This window comes from Protopterus annectens, chromosome 8.part0, assembly GCF_019279795.1.
Source record: "Protopterus annectens isolate FY-2018-M chromosome 8.part0, PAN1.0, whole genome shotgun sequence".
In the NCBI taxonomy this organism is placed as follows: Eukaryota; Metazoa; Chordata; order Ceratodontiformes; family Protopteridae; genus Protopterus; species Protopterus annectens.
Window position 1 is genome coordinate 936893374 of NC_056741.1, and position 21539 is coordinate 936914912.

Here is a 21539-nt window from a genome sequence, read left to right on the forward strand (position 1 = left end):
AGCTGTTCTAATTGGCATCACAACTTATTCTTGTTGCCCACACCCCCACCCAGGGGTGTGTATGTCGAAATCTACCCCCAAATGCAGTGTATATGCACAGGTGCTGCTGTAGAAGAAATGGCCTGCTGTGGACCTTCCCTTCAGCCTTCCTGCACATCCCTGGCCATTTCCCCTACTATCTTTCCCTCTTTGTACCCCTTTAACACCACTTACCTATCAACCCCTTTGTTATTTCTGTTAAAGTTTAAAGTTGCAAGTAGGTGACACCCTCTTCCCCAACTATATTGGCAAAATCTGGAACACCCTACCCACATGTATTACCTCAGCTGTCCCAAAGGACACATGTAAATAACATTTGAAGGAACACCTCAGGCACTCTTGGATCAGCACATGCACACCACCTTGCTAAATTCTCCAACCCCCACCTTACACTCTATACCCCTTCATCAAGTACTGAAACCGACACCTCTTGTCCTGCCTCACATACATATCCCAACATCCTTTTAACCTTCCCTATTGCTCCCCTACCAATTATTCCCACAGCCTACTATACAGTTACAATGTCCCCCCCTCTACCTACCTACCTACTCCTTCACTATTCTCTTCTACTCTACCACACAGGTATGGCATAACTAAACCTAACCTGAATACCTGAGTGTAGCCTATCCAGAACTGTTAAACTGGAATCTCAGTTCACCTTAAACTGAACTTTGTCAACAGTCATACCCGACATGTAAACCTGACCTAAGCATGAATAATACTGACATGTTAACAAACTAAGCATGAAGAATATGTTACTTAGCCATGTTAAGTCTGTTACTCTCTATGAATGTGAACACCTCTGTATTACTTGTAATGAGTAGCTGGGTTTTACTGTGGAGCTCTACACCCCAGGCCCACTGCTGAAAATGGACAAGCATCCAGTCAGATTTCCCCGGTCAACAAATGCAAAATAAATACATAAAGTAGAGCGGGGGTAAGCGGGAGTAAGCAGGTTTAATCCTGTTTGTGCGGCGGTAAGCAATGCCTGCAGTGGTTAAGCAATGTAGAAGCTAACTCAGTGTAAGAACCCATAATCTGAGATTAGCATTGCTTACCCTCTCGCAAACCCACTTACTATTGCTCAAAAGTGACTTAGTCGCTCTGTAGCCAACAGCTGTCATCATGCCCAGCAACAAAATAATCTGCACTCCCAAGTTGCAACCCCTGGACCCTTCACACTATAGTCAAAGTGAGTTACCAGTAAGCCATAGCAAATACACATACAGTTGGTGTTATCACAAACATGTTATCCGGCACAGTCTTTCAACAGTATAGGAAATGTATGTAATTATGTAGTTTAATACGAGCAACCATATGTACATTGCTCAAATACAGTATTTTGAGCAGTATATGTACCTGTCCAATCATATTGGGAGAACAGTAATCTTGGATAATACTTTAGAGAATAATAAAAAACGGTGCATGTTGAGGGGGCGTGTAAGCGTGCTACATGCACAAAATGTTAAACCTGGAATGTTGGTTCCACGGAACTGGGAGATGATGCTGGCCAGGTGTGTGAGCAACCCGCTGCTTCTTAAACCCTGGCAGGATGCTATCAATGGGAGAAACAGTGTAGACCAGCTAAGTCTAATTTTGACCCAACAGGTCCGTCCCTGGAGGGACGAACCAAGTATTGTGAGTCACATCGATGTTTGCACCAGTATCGGAGGACGATCAAGGCAAGGCTCGTACATATGTGGACTAAACAGATGGAAGAGCCTGCAGAAGCTTGGGTCAAGACAGTATACTGGATGAGTACAGAGATGCGCAGAGAGGTCAATTTGTGGAGGTGTGGTATGGCTGGGCTAGCAAATGGAGAATGGATGGTTGCTGTGTACATGGAACTCGGGGGGTGGGGGAAGGAACCATGGGTATGACATTATGGTAGAAATATGCAAATGAAGCAGTACAGCAATAGTGTAGTGGGCAGAGCATCTGCCCAATGAGCAGGCATTCCCGGTTCGGGTCCCACTGTAGCACAGTCTATTTTACATGGCAAAGCAAGTTATAACCAAGTTTTGATGCAAGACCCACTAAATAACATATATACATATATATATATATATATATATATCTGTGTATATAAACTGGAGTACCGCAAGAAATGCACATGTGAAGTATCGGTGTCAGACTGAATAAGGCACTTTTAAGCACAAATAAGCAAGAGTAAGCATATGTAAGCACTAGTAAGTGGGCTTAAGGCCATTTGTGCGGTGGTAAGCAATGCCTACACAGGTTAAGCAACTCTGAAGCTAACACCCTGTAAGCAGATGTAAGAGCAGGTTAGCAGTGCTGGCCTCCACACAAACCCGCTAACTGACTAATCGTGCCTTAACCAATCTATATCCAATGACCCATGTTCTGCCCAGCAACAAAATAAACAGCCTCTGCTAGGCATGAACACAGAACCCCACACACCATAGGCAAAGTGATTTATCACTAAGCCATGTCAGATATACATAACCCTGATGTATTCAAAACGTATCAACCAGCCCAGTCATTCAACAGTACAGAGAATGTATTCCAACATGTAAATGTATTTGTGTGAGTAAATATAATATCTAAACAGATACATATCAATAGATGTAGATATGTACATAGATATATCCTTAGAAATATCTATATAAATAAAAATATAAATGTTCATTTGTTCAAAATCTTAAATACCCGAAAGTTCTTCACCAATTGCTTTGAAATTGGATGCATGATAATCATCTTGCTCTCAATCCATCTAAAACCAAACTGATACTATTCACTCCATCAAAAAGCATAACTATTGACAAAAACTGTTTCCTCATAACCAGTCAAAATAATACATCCCTAGAAATTGTCTCCAATGTCAAACTGCTAGGAGCTCTCATTGATAATCAGCTCACATTTGATTCCCACATACAAACAAACATTAAAAAAACACACCAGAAACTTGGTATGTTCTACCGGCACATACACTTACTCTCCCCATCTACCAGATTCCTCCTATCTACCACATACCTCATCCCCTCTCTACTATATGGTGCCCCACTACTAACCAACCTTAAATCCTCTACCAAAACAAAACTTTCTTCCTGCTACAACAAAATCGCTAAATTCGCCTCTGGCCATAGATCCTCCTCCCACCACTGCACTGCTCTCCACAAACTGAACTGGCTAGAGCTCCCAAACTATCTTTCCTACACTCAACTAACTTAAGCTCATAAGCTCATCTTTAAGCCCTCACTCTGCCCCTCTCTCTCCTCAGCCTTCACCATGCACAATCCTAATAGGCCCCTTAGAACCAGCACTCAGAACCTACTTGAACTCCATAAACCTACCCGTCCAGCAGGTAAACTCTTACTTTCCTTTGCCCTGGCCTGCCTCTGCAACTCTCTCCCATCACATATTCGTTCTACCAGCAGCCTTCCTATCTTTAAATCTCTCCTCCATTCACACCTATCTTCTCTCTGGGAATGCTCCTGTACCCACCCTGCATAATTCCTCCAGCTACTGCACACTCCTTGATCTATAAATCCCTTCCCTTCCATAGGAACACTCCTACTATAGTTAACCACTTATGTAAATACTATCTGTGCACACCTACTAACTAGAATCTTAACTAATACTTTCTCTCCCTGCATTTATTAGTGAATATAGAAATTACAAATTGTAAACTTATTTGTTATTCTTGTATTGCTGTTCTGTTGCTTTTCCTGTTTTTCTTAATACTATCTTGTGCTTATATGTACTACTGTGATACTTATCAAATAGTAGATGTTATGTTCTACCTATTATAATTTACTTTATTCTTATTTGTTTTTTTGATATTTTTGATATTGTATCTTTGGAGCTTTTCTCCCCAGGACTCCATTGAAAATGGGCTCATTCGGTCCAATGGATTATCCTGGCAAACAAACTTCAAATAAATAAATAAATAAATAAAAAATTTCACACAATGTTGCATTCGAATACGCAGGTGTTTTTATATACCTACTATTATATAGATGTCACACGTTGCATTCGAATACGCGCGTTTTTATATACCTACTATGGATTCTATACATTTGTATACAAATATGCAATTTAATATATGTTTTTTGTTATAACTTTCTTTCTTCTTTTTCAGTGCAATCGATCTGCTTTAGTTCATCCAAATAATGCCTTGCAGAAGATCAAACTTAGGTCATCGTACTTGCGGAGCAGAAGCAGTGCGACGAGTAATTGCAAATCAAACTGAGGAAGAACGGGCATCAGCGAATGAGCAAAACAGACAAAGAATGGCTCAAATATGTGCCGAGGAAGCAGCAGAGCGACGTGCAGTCAGACTTGAGGATGCACGGTTGCGAGCACAGCAATCGCGTTCTGCAGCTTCAGATCTGCTTCATTCTCAACAGAATGAAAGCAACAGGCTGAGAGCGGCTGAAAGACATCGAGAAACAGCAGATCAGCGTCAAACACAACTCCGTGCTCAGCAATCATGCGATTACAATCGCCTTGCATTCTGGTACAACCCAGCTGTTGATTATAGTTTGTGCTGGCATGTTCTCATCGGCACTATGACTGAAATGTGTCCTTATTACAACGCTCTGAAATTTAATGGAGAAACGAAAGGAATGTGTTGCGTCGCCGGAAAAATTAAACTGCCTCAACTTGGAGAACCGCCAGAGCCATTAAAAACTTTGCTTGCCGGATATACCGCCGAATCAAAGCATTTCCTATCTAACATCAGGAAATACAACTCATGCTTCCAAATGACGTCGTTTGGCGCAGAAATCATGCCAACTTTCAAAGTGAAAGGACAAATTTATCATAAAGCCGGCTCCCTGCTTCCATTCCCAGATGGTCAACATAAATTCCTACAAATGTATTTCATCAGTGATGGCAATGATGAATTGAATGCACGCTGCGGAATTTCTACCGGCATAAAAAGGTCCATCGTTTCCCAACTGCAAGAGATTCTTCACGAAAAAAACAATTTAGTGCGTTTGTTCAAAACAGCAGTTGACATGATGCCATCTGATACACACAAGATTGTTATTCATGCTGACAAAACGCCTGCTGGAGAACATGTGTGAAGATTCAATGCTCCAAAAATAGATGAAGTGGCAATTGTTATAGTTGGAGATCAATTCCAACCTAGAGATATTGTTCTTCATTGGGGAAACAATCAATTGACAACAGTTGCAGAAACTCATCGATTCTACGATGCCCTGCAATATCCAATCATTTTTTGGGATGGTGCCGATGGATATCACTTCAACATTAAGATGATAAATCCAGTCAGTGGTGAATAAACAAATATGAAATGCAGCACAATGAACTATTATTCATACCGATTAATGATTCGAGAGAATGAAGACAATCACATTTTGAAATGCCGTCAGTTGTTTCACCAATACATCCTAGATATGTATGCAAAAACTGAAACAGAACATTTGATATTCATCCATTTGAATCAGACCAAGCTTCGCTCTGAAGAATACGTTCATTTGCGAGATGCAGTTGTAAATGATGCCAATACAACTAACATTGGAAGACTAACGATTTTGCCATCTTCATATACAGCCAGTCCCCGTCATATGCATGAGTACGCTCAAGATGCAATTGCGTATGTTCGTCACTACGGGCATCCAGAACTATTCACTACATTCACATGCAATCCAGCTTGGGATAATATACAACAGCTCTTACTTCCTGGGCAATCGCCGGTGGATAGACATGACATCACAGCATGTGTTTTCAGACAGAAGCTGAAATCGCTGATGGATTTCATGGTAAAACATGATGTGTTTGGCTCTGTGCGCTGCTGGATGTACTCAGTGGAATGACAAAAGAGATGATTGCCACACGCACATATACTAATCTGGGACTATAACAAAATCACTTCAAATGATATTGGCGATGTAATATGCACTGAAATATCGAATGCCAACATTGCTAAGGATTTGCATGAAGTTGTGACAAAAAATATGATACATGGACCTTGCGGTACACTGAATCCAAATTCTCCATGCATGATAGATGGAAAATGCTCTAAGCGATATCCTCGAGCATTAGTATCCAACACAGTTACAGGAAACTATGGATATCCTTTATACAGAAGAAGATCAGCAGAAGATGGCGGTAAATTAGCAACCATACAAATGCGAAACTGTGACATTCAAGTAGATAACCGGTGGGTTGTTCCATATTCGCCCTTGCTATCAAAAACATACAAAGCGCACATAAATGTGGAATACTGTAACTCTGTTAAATCAATCAAATACATTTGTAAGTATGTGAATAAAGGCAGTGACATGGCAGTTTTTGGCGTGCAAAAAGAAAGAAGTGATAGGAATGCGGTCATACATATCGATGAAATCGCACAGTATCAGGCTGGAAGATACATAAGCAGCAATGAAGCTGTATGGCGGATTCTTTCATTTCCCATACATGAACGAAGTCCAGCTGTTGTTCACTTAGCAGTACATCTAGAAAATGGACAACACGTTTATTTCACAGCTGCAAATGTGCAACAAATAGCCCTGAATCCACCGGCTACAATGTTAACTGCTTTCGTCACGTTATGTCAAAATGACGCGTTTGCGAAAACACTGCTGTATTCGGAAGTGCCTACATATTACACATGGAATGTGAGCAGAAAATCATTTGAATGACGCAAACGAGGAGAGCGAGTCGACGGACAACCTGACATATTCAAAGAAACTACGATAGGCACTACGATAGGCAGACTGTATACCATGCATCCCAGTCAAGATGAATGCTTCTTTCTTTGTATGCTGTTGGTAAATGTGCCCGGTCCAATGTCTTTCCAGCAATTGGGAATTGTCAACGGCATTACACATGTCACTTTCCGCAGTGGATGTCAAGCTCTGAATTTATTGGAGAACAACCGATACTGGGATATATGCATTAATGACGCATGCAATACGTCACATCCAAATCAAATTCGTGCATTGCTTGCAATCATTTTGACCGCCTGCTCTCCATCTCCAACAGTGTTATGGGAGAAATATAAACTGCACATGGCTGAAGATATTTTCCGTCAAATACGTAAGGTAAATTCAAATATGAACATGGATTTCACAGCAGAAATCTACAACAAAGCGTTGATAATGATTGAAGATTTGTGCTTAGAAATCGCGAACAAAGTTCTCAATCAATTGGGAATGCCATCACCGAATCGATCTGCTGCTGCTTCGTTCGATGTAGAATTGCATCATGAACAAAATTACAACACGGGAAAAGTATTGCAGAAATGCAAACTTATTGTTTGGGATGAATGCACAATGGCACACAAAAAAATCACTTGAGGCTCTTGATTGATCATTGCAAGATTTGCGTGCAAACATCAGACCATTTGGGAACGCATTAATATTGCTTGCAGGAGATTTCAGGCAAACATTACCTGTACTTCCTCGATCGACACCAGTGGACGAAATAAATGCTTGCCTGGAATACTCTACTTTGTGGCGACACGTAAAGACGTTAAAATTAACTATAAATATGAGTGTCCAGCTGCAAAACGATCGATCAGCTGAGATATTCTCACATCAATTGCTGGAAACTGGGAACGGAAAGGTGCCGGTTGATCTGACCTCAGGACAAATTTCATTGCCTCATAACTTCAGCAATTTAGTGATGTCAAAAGACGAACTGGCTGAAAAAGTATTTCCCAATATTCAAACCAATTATAAAAATCAAGATTGGCTAACTTGCGGCCAAGAACAAAGACATCTACGAACTTAAGAATATTATTCAGTCTAACATTCAAAGCGAGGCAGTCACATACTAGTCCTGTTGTGGAAGCAGATGAAGCGGTTAATTATCCAACAGAATTTTTGAATTCACTCGATCTGCCAGGCATGCCACCGCACCTACTGCAATTGAAAATTGGCGTGCCAATTATCATGTTGCGAAATATCAACCAGCCAAAGCTTTGCAACGGCATGTGGCTTGCAGTAAAAAAAAATTAATGAGCAACATCATAGAAGTAACAATCTTGACAGGACCTTTCAAAGGTGAAGATGTCCTCATTCTTCGCATTCCTATGATTCCAACGGATATGCCATTTCAATTTAAGAGATTGCAATTCCCAATTCAATTGGCGTTTGCAATCACCATCAACAAAGCTCAGGGCCAATCATTAGAATTGTACGGTTTAGATCTACACTCGGATTGCTTCTCACATGGACAATTATATGTTGCGTGTTCCAGAGTGGGCAAACCAGACAATCTCTATATCTGCAAAGACAATGGAAAAACAAAAAATATTGTATACCCACAAGCATTGTGAAATTAAACATATTAGAAACGTGCACTTCCTCTTTTCTTTCTTTTCCATTTAACAAGACTGAGCCACAGCAACGCGTGGCTGGGTACAGATAGAATGTGTGTGTGTGTGTGTGTGTGTGTGTGTGTAATATATATATATATATATATATATATATATATATACACATATACATATATATATATATATATATATATATATACATATATATGTATATATACATACACACACACACTATATATATATATATATATATATATATATATATATATATATATATATATATAGAGAGAGAGAGAGAGAGACACACATCTGTAGATAGCAATGGTAGATTGACAAATACAAATATGTCCACATGCACCGTTAATGGGGTTGGGGCACCCCAAAAAATATACGTCATGTACAAATAGGCATACACCCCCCTCACAGCCAAACACATCCACCCTGCAATACACTAAAGTGTTACAGATCACATAACCAGGACCTGACATGACATGTGCACAAAATGTAAACAGTACTACAACCCACCTGTATGATGTCAGCCCGGAATTAGTAACATATCATGCAGTACAGTGGGGCTCCTATAGGGGATGCAAAATATGGAATCTATCAACATCCCCAGGGTACATATACACAGACAGATATATGCAGATACAAATATACGGATGTATATAGCTATAAATATATATATATATATATATATATATATATACACACACACACACACACGTGACTACACAGACATGCAGAGATATGTACAGTAAGATACATGTATAGATAGAAATATATACATACATATATATATATATATATATATATATATATATATATATATATATATATAGCCACACATCTGTAGATAGCAATGGTAGATTGACAAAGATAACAATGGTAGACTGACAAATACAAATATGTCCACATGCACCATTAATGGGGTTGGGACACCCCAGAAAATATACGTCATGTACGAATAGGCATACACCCCCCTCACAGCTAAACACGTCCGCCCTGCAATACACTAAAGTGTACCCTCACCTCACTTCCTCTTCCTAGTCTTCATAGGTGCCTCACAACAGCAGGAGCCATTTTGAAACCTTCTTTCCCCTTCATGCTGCTGAGCATCTTCTGCTCTGTGCAAGGTAAACTTTTGATTCTTTGGCATTAGCTGTTTTGTGATGTTTTTCTGTTGCCTTAACTGCTTTAAATCTTACAATATTTGGTGATTTTTCTGTTGCTTTTTCTGCTTTAGGTCATATAGTATTTTGTGATTATATTGAGATGAATATTGCTTGCATATGCAGTTTTGTGTACTTTTTCGCGTGACTCTAATTTTGTGAATATTTCAAGTCTATTTTCGCTGTCGCAAGATCTCCAGCACCTTATGATCATGGGTAGCTTAGCATTTGAGTTGTACTCATATTTCTTGTTTCTTAATGAAAGAAAACTGTAAATGTGAATATTTACCAACTAAGTTTCTTGTTGCAAGGAGCAACAGGCACCTTAACTTCACATTTAGATGTATCTATAGTATTTTCACTGTAATTTCTTGGTGTAGCACTAAAGAAAAAGGAAGAACTATTGCCCGAAAGTGTACCAATTGTTATTGTCCTCAGTATCCTGGATTTCTGTTTTCCTGCTTTGTGAATTATTGCCTTGTGTATGTCTAGACGGTGCTGTTGTTAACTATTGTTGCTCTGCATTACTTTATGCATAGGTGTAAACACTGCTGTGTTCTTAGCTAGCTATGTTTGTAAGCCACTCATACAATGGAAATTAATGCTAGGTATACTGTCTCTGCCTACCTGTATTATTGTTTTTTCTCTCTACCCATGGTATTTTTGTCTCTCACTCTTTTCCCGGCTGTGTGCTACACGAGCTAAATGAGGAATTAAACCCGCACATAAGGCAGCTGTTTAATCTCAGCCTTACTACAGGATACGTGCCTAAGGAGTGGCATACGGCAACTGTGGTCCCACTCCACAAAGGCAGTGCCTCTACAGACCCTGGTAATTACCGCCCCATAAGCTTAACAAGTCTAGTCTGCAAAGCTATGGAGAGGATCATAATGGAGCTCATAAACAAAGATATAGGGGACTTGCAGACATTGGACCCGACCCAGTTTGGCTTCGTCAAGGGCAGATCATGCCTTTTGAACTTGGTCGACTTCTTCGAAACAGTCACCAAGGCCATTGATGAGGGAAAGGCAGTCCATACAGCCTACCTTGACCTTGCAAAGGCTTTTGACACAATACCCCACTCGGGTATTGTAGAAAAACTTACGAGCTTAAATGTAAACCCATATGTCACAAGATGGGTTGCAAACTGGCTTAAGGACAGAACCCACAGGGTTAGAGTTGCTGGCGCTATGTCAGACTCCAAGCCGGTCACAAGTGGTGTCCCACAGGGTCGGTCCTTGGCCCCCTATTGTTTGGCATCTACTTCTCAGAAGTACAGGCCAACATGGGAGGACTTTGGCTGACAAAGTTTGCAGACGACTGCAAACTGGGCGCCATAGTGGAAAGTGCATCGGACACGGATATCCTTCAGAAGGGACTCATGGAAACAGATAGCTGGTGCCAGAGCCATGGCCTGAAGGTAAATGCCAAAAATGTATAGTCATACCCTTCGGGAAAAACAAGGTAACCCCAAGCTACCATATAGGTGGCAATCCACTAAGCACAGAAGAGGTTATCAGGGACCTGGGGACCCAGGTTGACAGTGGCCTTTCTTTTGACACTCACATTGCTAAAGTGGTTAGAAAGACCTTCTACATTGCCCACCTGATCATGAAGGGATTCACATCCAGATCTAGTGAGGTCATTGTTCCCCTGTACTCTTCACTTATCAGACCAATGATAGAGTACAATGCCCCATTCGGGATGTATCTCACCCGACATCTGCTGCAATTGGAGACACCCCAAAAGTTCCTCACCAAAAGGATAAAGGGACTCCAAAATCTGTCATATGCTGCCAGATTGAAGAAACTCCAGCTCTATTCAGTCGCATACCGTCTGCTCAGAGGTGACATGTGCCTGACATATAAGGCCATGTCCAACCCGGAATTAATGGACATGCTCCACCTCAAAAAATCCAAATCCACCAAAACCACTAGAGCAAGCGACTTGAACCTTAGCACAGATATAAATAGGACGTGCTGGAGGGATAGATTTATCACTCAGAGACTCCCTATTCTGTGGAATAAAATCCCGGTCGATGTGAGGCAGAGCACCTCGCTGGCTCTGTTCAAGAGACATCTTGACCTGTGGATGGGAGATCATAGGTTTACCCCGGGAATCATCTCTGTGTCACTGCTGGACAGAGGCACAACAAACTAATGGGTACAGTATTTTTTCATATAAGGGGTGGCGTAAGCCACAAAACTTTGGGCTAGGCTTATAGATGCCTTAGGGCAGATAGCCTAGTATAAACCTATGAACCTATGAACTTGCTCATAACTAATCTCCCTCCTCTGTTTTTATAGCCCTAGTGGATTTTTTCCCTGTGGTTTTCACCTGGCCACAGTACAGGCAGCACAGGTTTGAGGACCTTAACAGATACCCTGCAACTCTATCTGTCCGGAAGCTACCATTTTAAGCTTAAAATAATACCACTGAAGTATGTGTCCCAGTAAATAACTACTACATAAGCTAATCTTTTAATTAATGCTAGACTTTATAAGCACAACAAAAATTTAGTGTTTTTTCTGCTAGTCACCATGAAAAGCAGATGCCAGCAGCTATCCTTTCTCTTTGGTTACCCACTATCCTCATACTGTTTCTGTGTATATTCTCCTGTTCTGCACTTTACACTTCCCTGAATTCATTTTTATCCTCACTCATAATTGCCTTTCCTAGTACACCTGCCCTATTTTACTGTCTTCAGACTCTTGCATATTAATTTTTTTTTTATGTTTTGCCCTGCTTTTAGATGCTAGTAATACCTCTCTCTCCCCCTGCTAAGCCCCACTCTATTGTAGCTTATTTTAACCATACAGCACTGGGTTTCCTTCAAGTAAATCTACTTGTGTAGCTTGAGGCGAGTGTCCTTTTGTAACTTTACTTCTGCTCATATATTATTTCTTTTTATTTTATTTCTGGTGACTATACCTTTAGAAACTTTATATCCTTGTCTCTCAAGCTAGTTTTCACTATCTTTTCTGATTGTTTCTATGACTTCATCTTGACCAGGGTGCTAACCCCGCTCCATTTGCCCTCTCTACGCTCGGGCTCACTTCGCTCCCCTACCCCCACCCACCCCCATTTACAATTATCTTTATACCTAACTATCCCTCCCCTTCCTGTCTCACTAGCCACTACAATTCCACTTCCTGCCTATTGCCACAACCACCTTACTATTCTGTCAATCTTGTCAACACCTCTTCATGTATACCACTGTCTCTCTACCTACTCTATCTGACCATATTTTATTCCAACATGTATTATTTTCGAATATCTTCTACACTACTCCTTATTCTCTCTATCTCCACCTCTTACCACTCCAATCTTTCTGACCCACTACTATGTTCACCAACTTCTCACTCATACAACATATATCCAACTACTTCATATTTTACTATCTCCCCTAATCTCTTTACTACCTCTATCTCATGTCTATATAAACTATCCATAATACAGGTTTTTAAACCTTCCCACAAAGCTAAGTCAAAACTATACAAACTCCATCTAGCATCTACTACGCACTCTCTCCTCACTAAAAACCTACTTTGATCTGGAGATATCCATCCCAACCCTGGCCCCTCTTCTCTCCCCAAAACTACCTCTACACTGCCCCCATCTTACTCCTTTAACAGTCACCAACCTCAGTCACAACAATCATCTCCATCCAAATACTTAACTATTTACTCATTGAATAATTCAGAGTCTAGGAAATAAAGTCACTGAGCTGCACTCATGGATAGCTCTCAATACCCCTCACATCCTCTCCCTATCTGAAACCTGGCTCAAGCCACACATCTCAAATAGTGAAATACTCCCACCAGGTTATAATATCTTCCGATCTGATAGACCTGTAAAAAATGGTGGTGGCATGACCATCCTCTACTCAAACATTCTTAACCTCTCACGATACCCTTCCCCAATTCCTGACTTCCTCCCAGCTGAAATCATCATCCTTAACTGCCATCTGAATCCCCACAAAAAAAACTTGCAATTGCCTCTATCTACCTTCTTCCTGGTAACAATCTGCCCATTCTTGAAAACATCCTATCCTGGTTCTCCCACAACATACCATATGAGACACTTATCCTTGGTGATGTCAACATTGATTGGTCCAAACTCACAACTGACTCCCCCCAACTCAGTATCCACCTACACAGCTTCCACCAACTTATAACATCTCCCACTCACTTCCATAAAAATTCCTCTTCCAGCTCCATCATAGACTGGATCCTTAGCAATTCCCACCACCAATACCACAATCCCACCACCTTACCTGATTCCTTCAGTGATCATCTCCCTACCACCATCTTAAGACACTACTCCCATATTCCTAAACCCCACCTTATCAAAGACTGTCGAAAACTATAGACTTTCAATTCATCCCAATTTAACTCTATTCTCCACAACATAGATTGGTCCATTCTAAAACACCTCCCCCTAAATGATGCTGTAAGCACTTTCAATAGCATCTTTATGAATACTCTAAACTCCTTAGCTCCCTCTAGGAAGATCAGTCTAAAATCAAACCATGCTCCCTGGCTCTCCAAAGAGAGGAGGTCCCTTATGAAACAAGGAGATCATGCTTGGAAAACCTGGACTAAATCTAAACAACCACCTTTTCTTCAAAAATACAGGCAACTGAGGAACCTTGCAAAAAAACATACAACTAATGACAAAAAGTTATACTATAGCTCTGCTCAGCTTAACAACAAATCCAATCCTCAAAAATGTTGGTCAGCTCTCAACAACATCCTCTATCCTGGAAAGCCCTCTACTTCCTCCCCATACCCTAACTCTTCCTCTCATGAAAAAGCTACCCTCCTAAATAAACACTTTATCTCTTCCATCCAAAATCAGGTAACCTCTAAGCCAAACTCTACGACACCCACCTCTGCAAGTCCCACACAACTTTGTTTTCTTTTGAGCCAGTTCCCATTACTTACATCAAATCTCTACTACTCAAGCTAAAACCTTGCTCTGCTTCCACTGACAATCTATCTCCTACATTCCTCAAACTTGCTGTTGACTCAATTGCCTATCCTGTATCTATACTAATTAATCGATCTATTCTGGAATCAACTGTCCCCACCCTTTGGAAATCTTTCTTCACTATCCCTCTTTATAAAGGTGGAAACTCCACTGACCCCTCAAACTACCGAACCATTGCCATTCTGTCCCCCCTCTCCAAGATATTAGAAAAATGTATTCACTCACAGCTTCTCAATCACCTCCTCACACACCACTTACTTACCCCTACCCAACATGGATTTCGTCCTCACCACAGCACCACCACTGCCCTCCTCTCCTTCACTCATATCATTGCAGAGGCCCTCAACAACAATAAACTAATTTCCTGTCTCTTCCTAGATCTCTCCAAAGCCGTCGATACTGTCTCTCATCCTCTACTACTATCCAAACTTGCAAATCTCCACCTATCCCCCTCCATACTTGCCTGGTTTAATAGTTACCTATCTGGCAGGGAACAATCTGTCAAATGGCTCTCATCCTCCTCACCTTTCCTTCCCATCTCCACTGGTGTTTCCCAAGGCTCCATCTCAGGACCCCTTTTGTTTAACATCTTCACCAATGATCTTTACACCTCACACTTATATCCATCTCAAATAACATTCCTGAACTACACTCCCTGACCCAACTGGCCCTACTATCCACTGAACAATGGCTCTCTCACAACCTATTGATCCTAAATCCCAAAAAGACCAAAGTCCTACTTTTCCTTCCCCGTTCTCTTTCTCATCACAAAACCTCCTTTTTTATTACATCTTCTAACACAAATATCCAACCAGACACCCACACAAAACTCCTAGGGGTCATTATCGATGACAAACTCAAGTTCAACCTACACATGCTCCAATGTATAAAGAAAACAAACCAGAAACTAGGTCTGCTATATCAGAACAAAAAATTCCTAATCCCTGAATCTAGACTTACCCTGGGCCAGGCACTCCTCCTCCCCTCCCTCTTATACGCCACCCCAGTTCTTACCAATATCCAGGCCTCCACTCTAAACAAACTGCAATAGACTTACCATAAAATAGCCAGATTCATTACTAACTCCCCATACAACTCACACCACTGCCTTTCTTTAAACTCTCTTCAGTGGCTTGAACTTCCCCAGTTTCTGCTATCTTATCAATTTCATATGCTACACTCTATTCTTTATAAACCCTCCTTCTGTCCATCTCTATCTTCCTTAATCTCCATCTACATCCCATCCCGGACCCTCCATACTTCTAACCAACAATTACTTGATATCTACCACCCAAAAAGGTCAGCAGGCAAACTACTCTACAAACACTCCCTTGCCCATGCTTGGAACAAACTTCCCCTTGACTTACATTCAATCTCCCACACCTCACACTTTAAAAATGAACTAAAAGCTTATTTTCTCAATTTCAGAACCTGCACTTGCCATGACCCTACCTAGTCTTCCTTCCCTTTATGTACCCTCAAAAGGACCATACTTAGTACCTCATTACACCTCTCTCTCCAATGTGTTTACTATGCATTTGCACAATTTTATACAAACAAAAAAACGTTAATTGTTGACCTATTGAACTATATCAATGTAAAAGTGTTACTTAGCTTCTTTTAAATGCAACTTTACCTTTATGCATGTATCCCAACATATGTGAATCATTTTGCTATAACTGCTATTATTTCAATATTGTTTAAAATTGTACTTGTTTTAAAATGTATTACTGGAGCTTTTCTCCTCGGGTCTCCACTGAAAATGGGCCACAAGCCACAAGTTGGACAAACCCGGTTAACAAATGTCAATAAATAAATAAAAATAAATAAGATAGAGGGTGCACACAATATGGAACAGCCACTATGCCTACAGTTAACACCTTAACAACTGGACACTGTATGGGCCACCCATACAAATGACAATTGTTGCCTGCAACATATGTCCACAGAGAGGTCATAGGATATAACACCATACACAGATTTGCAGAAATGAATAACCTTTATTTGTGTACTATTACAGTTGTTTATGCCATCTATTATAACTGTTCAGACACTGACATCCATATAAACAGAGAAATGCAACTGTGAAACATTTATACTAATACAGTATTCTGGAAAGGTTCACAACTGTTGCTATCCAGGCCAAGCCCTAAATATTGTACAATAGTAAAGACAGAGTGGCCCACAGGATACCAAACTATCAACAGTAAGTAATGCAGGTATATAGTCCAGCAGCCTCTATCTACACTCTGTACAAAATCACTAGGTGGTAAAGATGTCAGTTGACCAAATGGGATGTAACTGTTACATAACAAGGCATAACTAACACCATCACAAGCACACTGATAAACAGAACAGTCTGTATGGCAGGAGGCAGTAGGGCCTGCATTAACCCAATTTATAAAAGTAGTGTAAATATAGGTGAAGTGTATGGTATTGTACATCTAGATACCTTAAGGCAGCCCACCCCTGATACTCCCACATTGTGTAACAGCCTAGGGTATTTATGGTGCATCCCCCTTAGACTCATTAATACAGGCCCATATACCCCTGTTACATACACTTGCCTCTAGATTGCATAAGTGCACACGTATTGTGTAGGTGAAGCCCACACATATATGGCCTCAGCCCCACCGTATGTATGGGGGATACAACAGCATTGGACTGATGGCAGCAATGGCAGTGTGATATACTCACAGCCCACTACAGACCAACTTCTGACAGCATGTCATATGTGCAAAGCTTGGTATGTAGGTGGAGGACAGAGGCTGAAACACAGGCCCATATGTGGACAACTGTTGCCATACACTAAGCAAGTTTCTGGTGTTACAGGATAGTCTGAAACATACCCTTAGTCAGGGAATTGAAGTTAGAAACATAAATGGATGTAGCCATGTACTGAGCACTCAACACACACACACTGTCAGTGAAATATCTGACACAGCACCTGTGTGGTGGACAGATAAAACATGATAGGCACACCTCTGGCCACCAAGAGGATAGGCCCACAGTTGAGAGCTATGCAGATAGACTGCATTCCAAGGTAAACTAGTATTCTACACACACACCCTGTAACACCAGTACTATACAAAGCATAACACAAATCTACTCACACTCTGTCTGCAGTTCTGGAATCTCCAACAAATATGTAGCTGGCCTGAGTGTGCCAGTTCTCTTGTAAGAGGTATTTCTACCTGCTGTCTGTAACACTGATGCCCATACACAGGAAGGATGTCCATTACACAGGAAAGGTAAAGGGACAATGCCCATATGGTGTGGGGACTTATAGTAGGTTGTTGCCATGACAGTGGTAATTGGAAGTACTACACAGCAAGCTGCATGCAGTTAGCAAGTGGAAGACACTGATTGGTGCAGAGGCCATCACCTGATCATGTGCATCACCTACTAAAGCCAGGCTGCAACCTATTCAAAGCAGCTCAATCCATTTACTGTAGAGAGAGAGGAAAAACAAAAACAAACAAAAAAAAATGACACAGCTCTTAAGCTGATGTCACAGGCGTTTAGCCAGCTGTCATTCAACAAGACATCATTCCCACAGCAAGTATGTGAGGTATATATACATGTAATAGAATGTAGTACCTGGTCAATTATAATAGGATAGATGATGTGGAATGATTTTTATGTGCCATCAGGTGGTGTTGTGATTATGTTCAACTGAACAACTGTGTCTGTCCTTGTGTGTAGTGGGCCATAGCCATTAACTGTGCATGTCAGAACTGACAGACAAGATGTAAGCCACTATAATGTGTGTTGTGTAATGGGAAGTATGTATATTACGTGGCCAATAGCTGGTGGTAGAAGTAATTCCATTACGATGGACATGTGGGAGCCATGGCCCACCACTGGCAGGATACTCAGGAGAATCTGTAGTGTAGCATGCCTGAATGCCATAGGTATGTAATAGTGTTACCTGCAATTGGCCCTACATATACCCCCCTAATGTCAGGCCATGTCTATATGTGGCACCTGTCCTGTGTTGTAGCAAGGCAGAACAATGCAGCCATGCAGGAAGGTGTCGTGAGATTGTGGAGCTGATGTCTAAATGTACCCCACATATAGATATGCATATGTTTACATATGTCACATGCTGATATACATATATATCATTAAATATCATATATGTCCAAATATACATATACCCATGTGTAGACATATATATGTGCACATATATATGTAGTCACATATCTACACACATATAAATACCAATATGCAAATGTCAACATCTGCACAAACACACACACAAACATATGTATGGTAAGACATGTCCCCTATATCACTACCACAGCGATGTGTGCCATCTGCGAGGTAGCAGCACACACAGCAATACACACAGATATCTACAGCTGGCAGTGTGTGCACCATGGATAGGTATGACACATGTAAGTTCTGTCCTAGCACCACAATGCCCCTCGCCTGTGAAGTATGCAATGGGAATATGGGGAAGTATGGCAGATACACACATGGAGGTGGTCAGGATTGGTAGATATAGATGACAGTCTACACGGCTGGTATGTGACATGTGTTGGGTAAACACTGTGGATGGTATGTGTGGTCTGTGATGTGAATGCCCCATGGTCCCCAATATATGTCCACAATGGGAACAAGGCTCCCATCAACTCCCACTCACAACAGCAGTCCACGTCCTGAAGGTGACAGGTCTGGTGGCTGAGCAGGAGGTGCATGTTGGCCATGTGAATATGTACTGGGTGCCTCAAACAGATGTAGCACATCCCACATGCGTCTGTGGAGCCTAGTATGGAACAGACCCAGAACTGAGCTCAGGGGACAGGGACATGCTGTGTGGCAGAGGGTGGTGGGCCAACATCCCCTGGGTGGTGCTACCTGATGGTATGGCTAAAACAGTACATGAGGAGGCCCCAGGTTGGCACACACATGTGATGTGGCCAGGTATCCTGGTCAGATGGGTGTGGAGAGGTGGATCAGCTGGCCAATGGAACATATACATGTCAATGTGTCACTGTCATAGTACATATGTTGGTAGTAATAGTCTACACAATTCTAGTACATGTCCAACAGCATGCATAGAACCCCCCCTATAACACAGACTGTCAGATGTGCAACAATCTCAAAGCAGCCATACCACTGGCATCTATGTAACCATAGTGGCCCTGACAATGACATGCAAGTGAATAGTCTGTAACAGGCCCACAATGTTAGTGTCCACACAGTGGACATGGCTACAATCACATAGCAGAAGGTGTTGTACACTACACAATCTGTCCAAACGTTAGTTAAGCTGTAGCCTAATGAGTTGTGTGTATAGTCTGTTGAAGCTGATATGGGGGGTGACAGAGATGTGTATTATGAACTGTGGTAACCTTGCTATATGAGTCACTCAAGCCTGTTCTCATACTCATGTTTTTCAGGCACGATGGCACACAGCCACCCCCAATATATTCCGCAGAGGAGAATGATGTGATAATTAACCATCCATTATTGCAATACCAAGTCCAGTTTGGCAGGACAGCACTGGAACAGCAGGAGGGGACCACCCTCTGGAATGATCTTGTCCACAGGGTCAATGATGTCAGCCTGCATAACCGCAGTTATGAGCAGGTCTGGCATCATTACACTGACCTGCTTTGCAATGCCCATTGGCATGCTGCCACAGTCCGAGAGGGTCACCTTGTCATGGGGGGGGCATGTCATCCATCCCCCCTGACACGTGTAGGAGCTCCTGGCCAGCCTCATGGCACCTGCCCATCCTGAACAACATCAACCACTGGACCCCTTTGTGGAGATGGGTGTCACCCACACAACAGCTGAGGAGTGTGCAGGTAAGGACACAGCAGACCACTGCTGTGTAAATATCTGTAGTGGTACTTGTAGATCATGCATATCTGATATGTTATACAAATAATGTGCTGCATCATTGTAGTGATAATCAGATGTCCAGATGTGGTAGTATTGTGTGTATTTAAAGTAGATTTCTGGTAGCATTGACTCCAGCCTGTAGCAGTGCCACAGGTGTGGGCACTGACATTGCATCTCTCACCCACTTATGTAGGTCCTTCCGGGGTAACAGCAAGGCAGCAGCCTGAAGCTGGTCAGTATGTCTTATGTAGATGCATGCCAAAACACCGGATTTGTAATGGTGATGTAATATTTAATGCCACACATCTAACACACCTACTCTGAATGCATGCTGTACATGTGCATGTATTGTTGCTGTGAAATGCATGATCTCACAGGGGCAGACATGATGGGGTATTGAAAAGTTATGACACACACCTGCATGACAACTAACATCCTGTCATTGTGGAATGTGTCTACAGGGGGTAACATACTGTTGGTAGATATGGCCTTACAGTAGCGACATGTTCTGGACAACACCTATATACATTGCAACACCAGTGTACATACATGTAGGGCAATGCCAACTGTTGCTGAGATACACTATGGCATACAGCATTACACTAGTCTACATTATCAGCTGAGTCTAAGCTGCAACATGTGGTGTGCAGTGTATGGGACACTGCAAGCTGACACATATATATAGGGCTTACCTGTCATGCATCTGCATAAATGCTGAGGGGGGGTCTCAGCATGAAACACCAGTGCACTGCAGCAGGGATCCTAAGGATGGTAGAAATGACTCCATCTGCATATAGTCAGGTCCAGGACCTGTGACAGCTGTAACCCTACCTACACTGCAATAGTGATGACATTGTGTGAACACCATGGGATGCGCATGAGTGGACCTTGCAAACATGCAGAATAAGGGGACAGGTGTAGGCTAGGCTGAACATACACTGGCAATTGGGGAAGGCCCATGCTGGTATACCCCTGCCATGAGCAGGGAACTGCTGTAGTACACACAAGAGGTGTGATAAACCACCACGATAAGGGTGTGCACACATCCCCACATGGTGTGTATGCATCATGGTCGGCAGCCGTACACCTACCACAATCTGTGTACACTGCATGTGAATGTACAGGACATATATTACATACCAGGTGTGTGTACAGCTAAGATCTGCAGTGCGGTGGTTCCATGCCAGATCACAGATGCATGTGTGAAA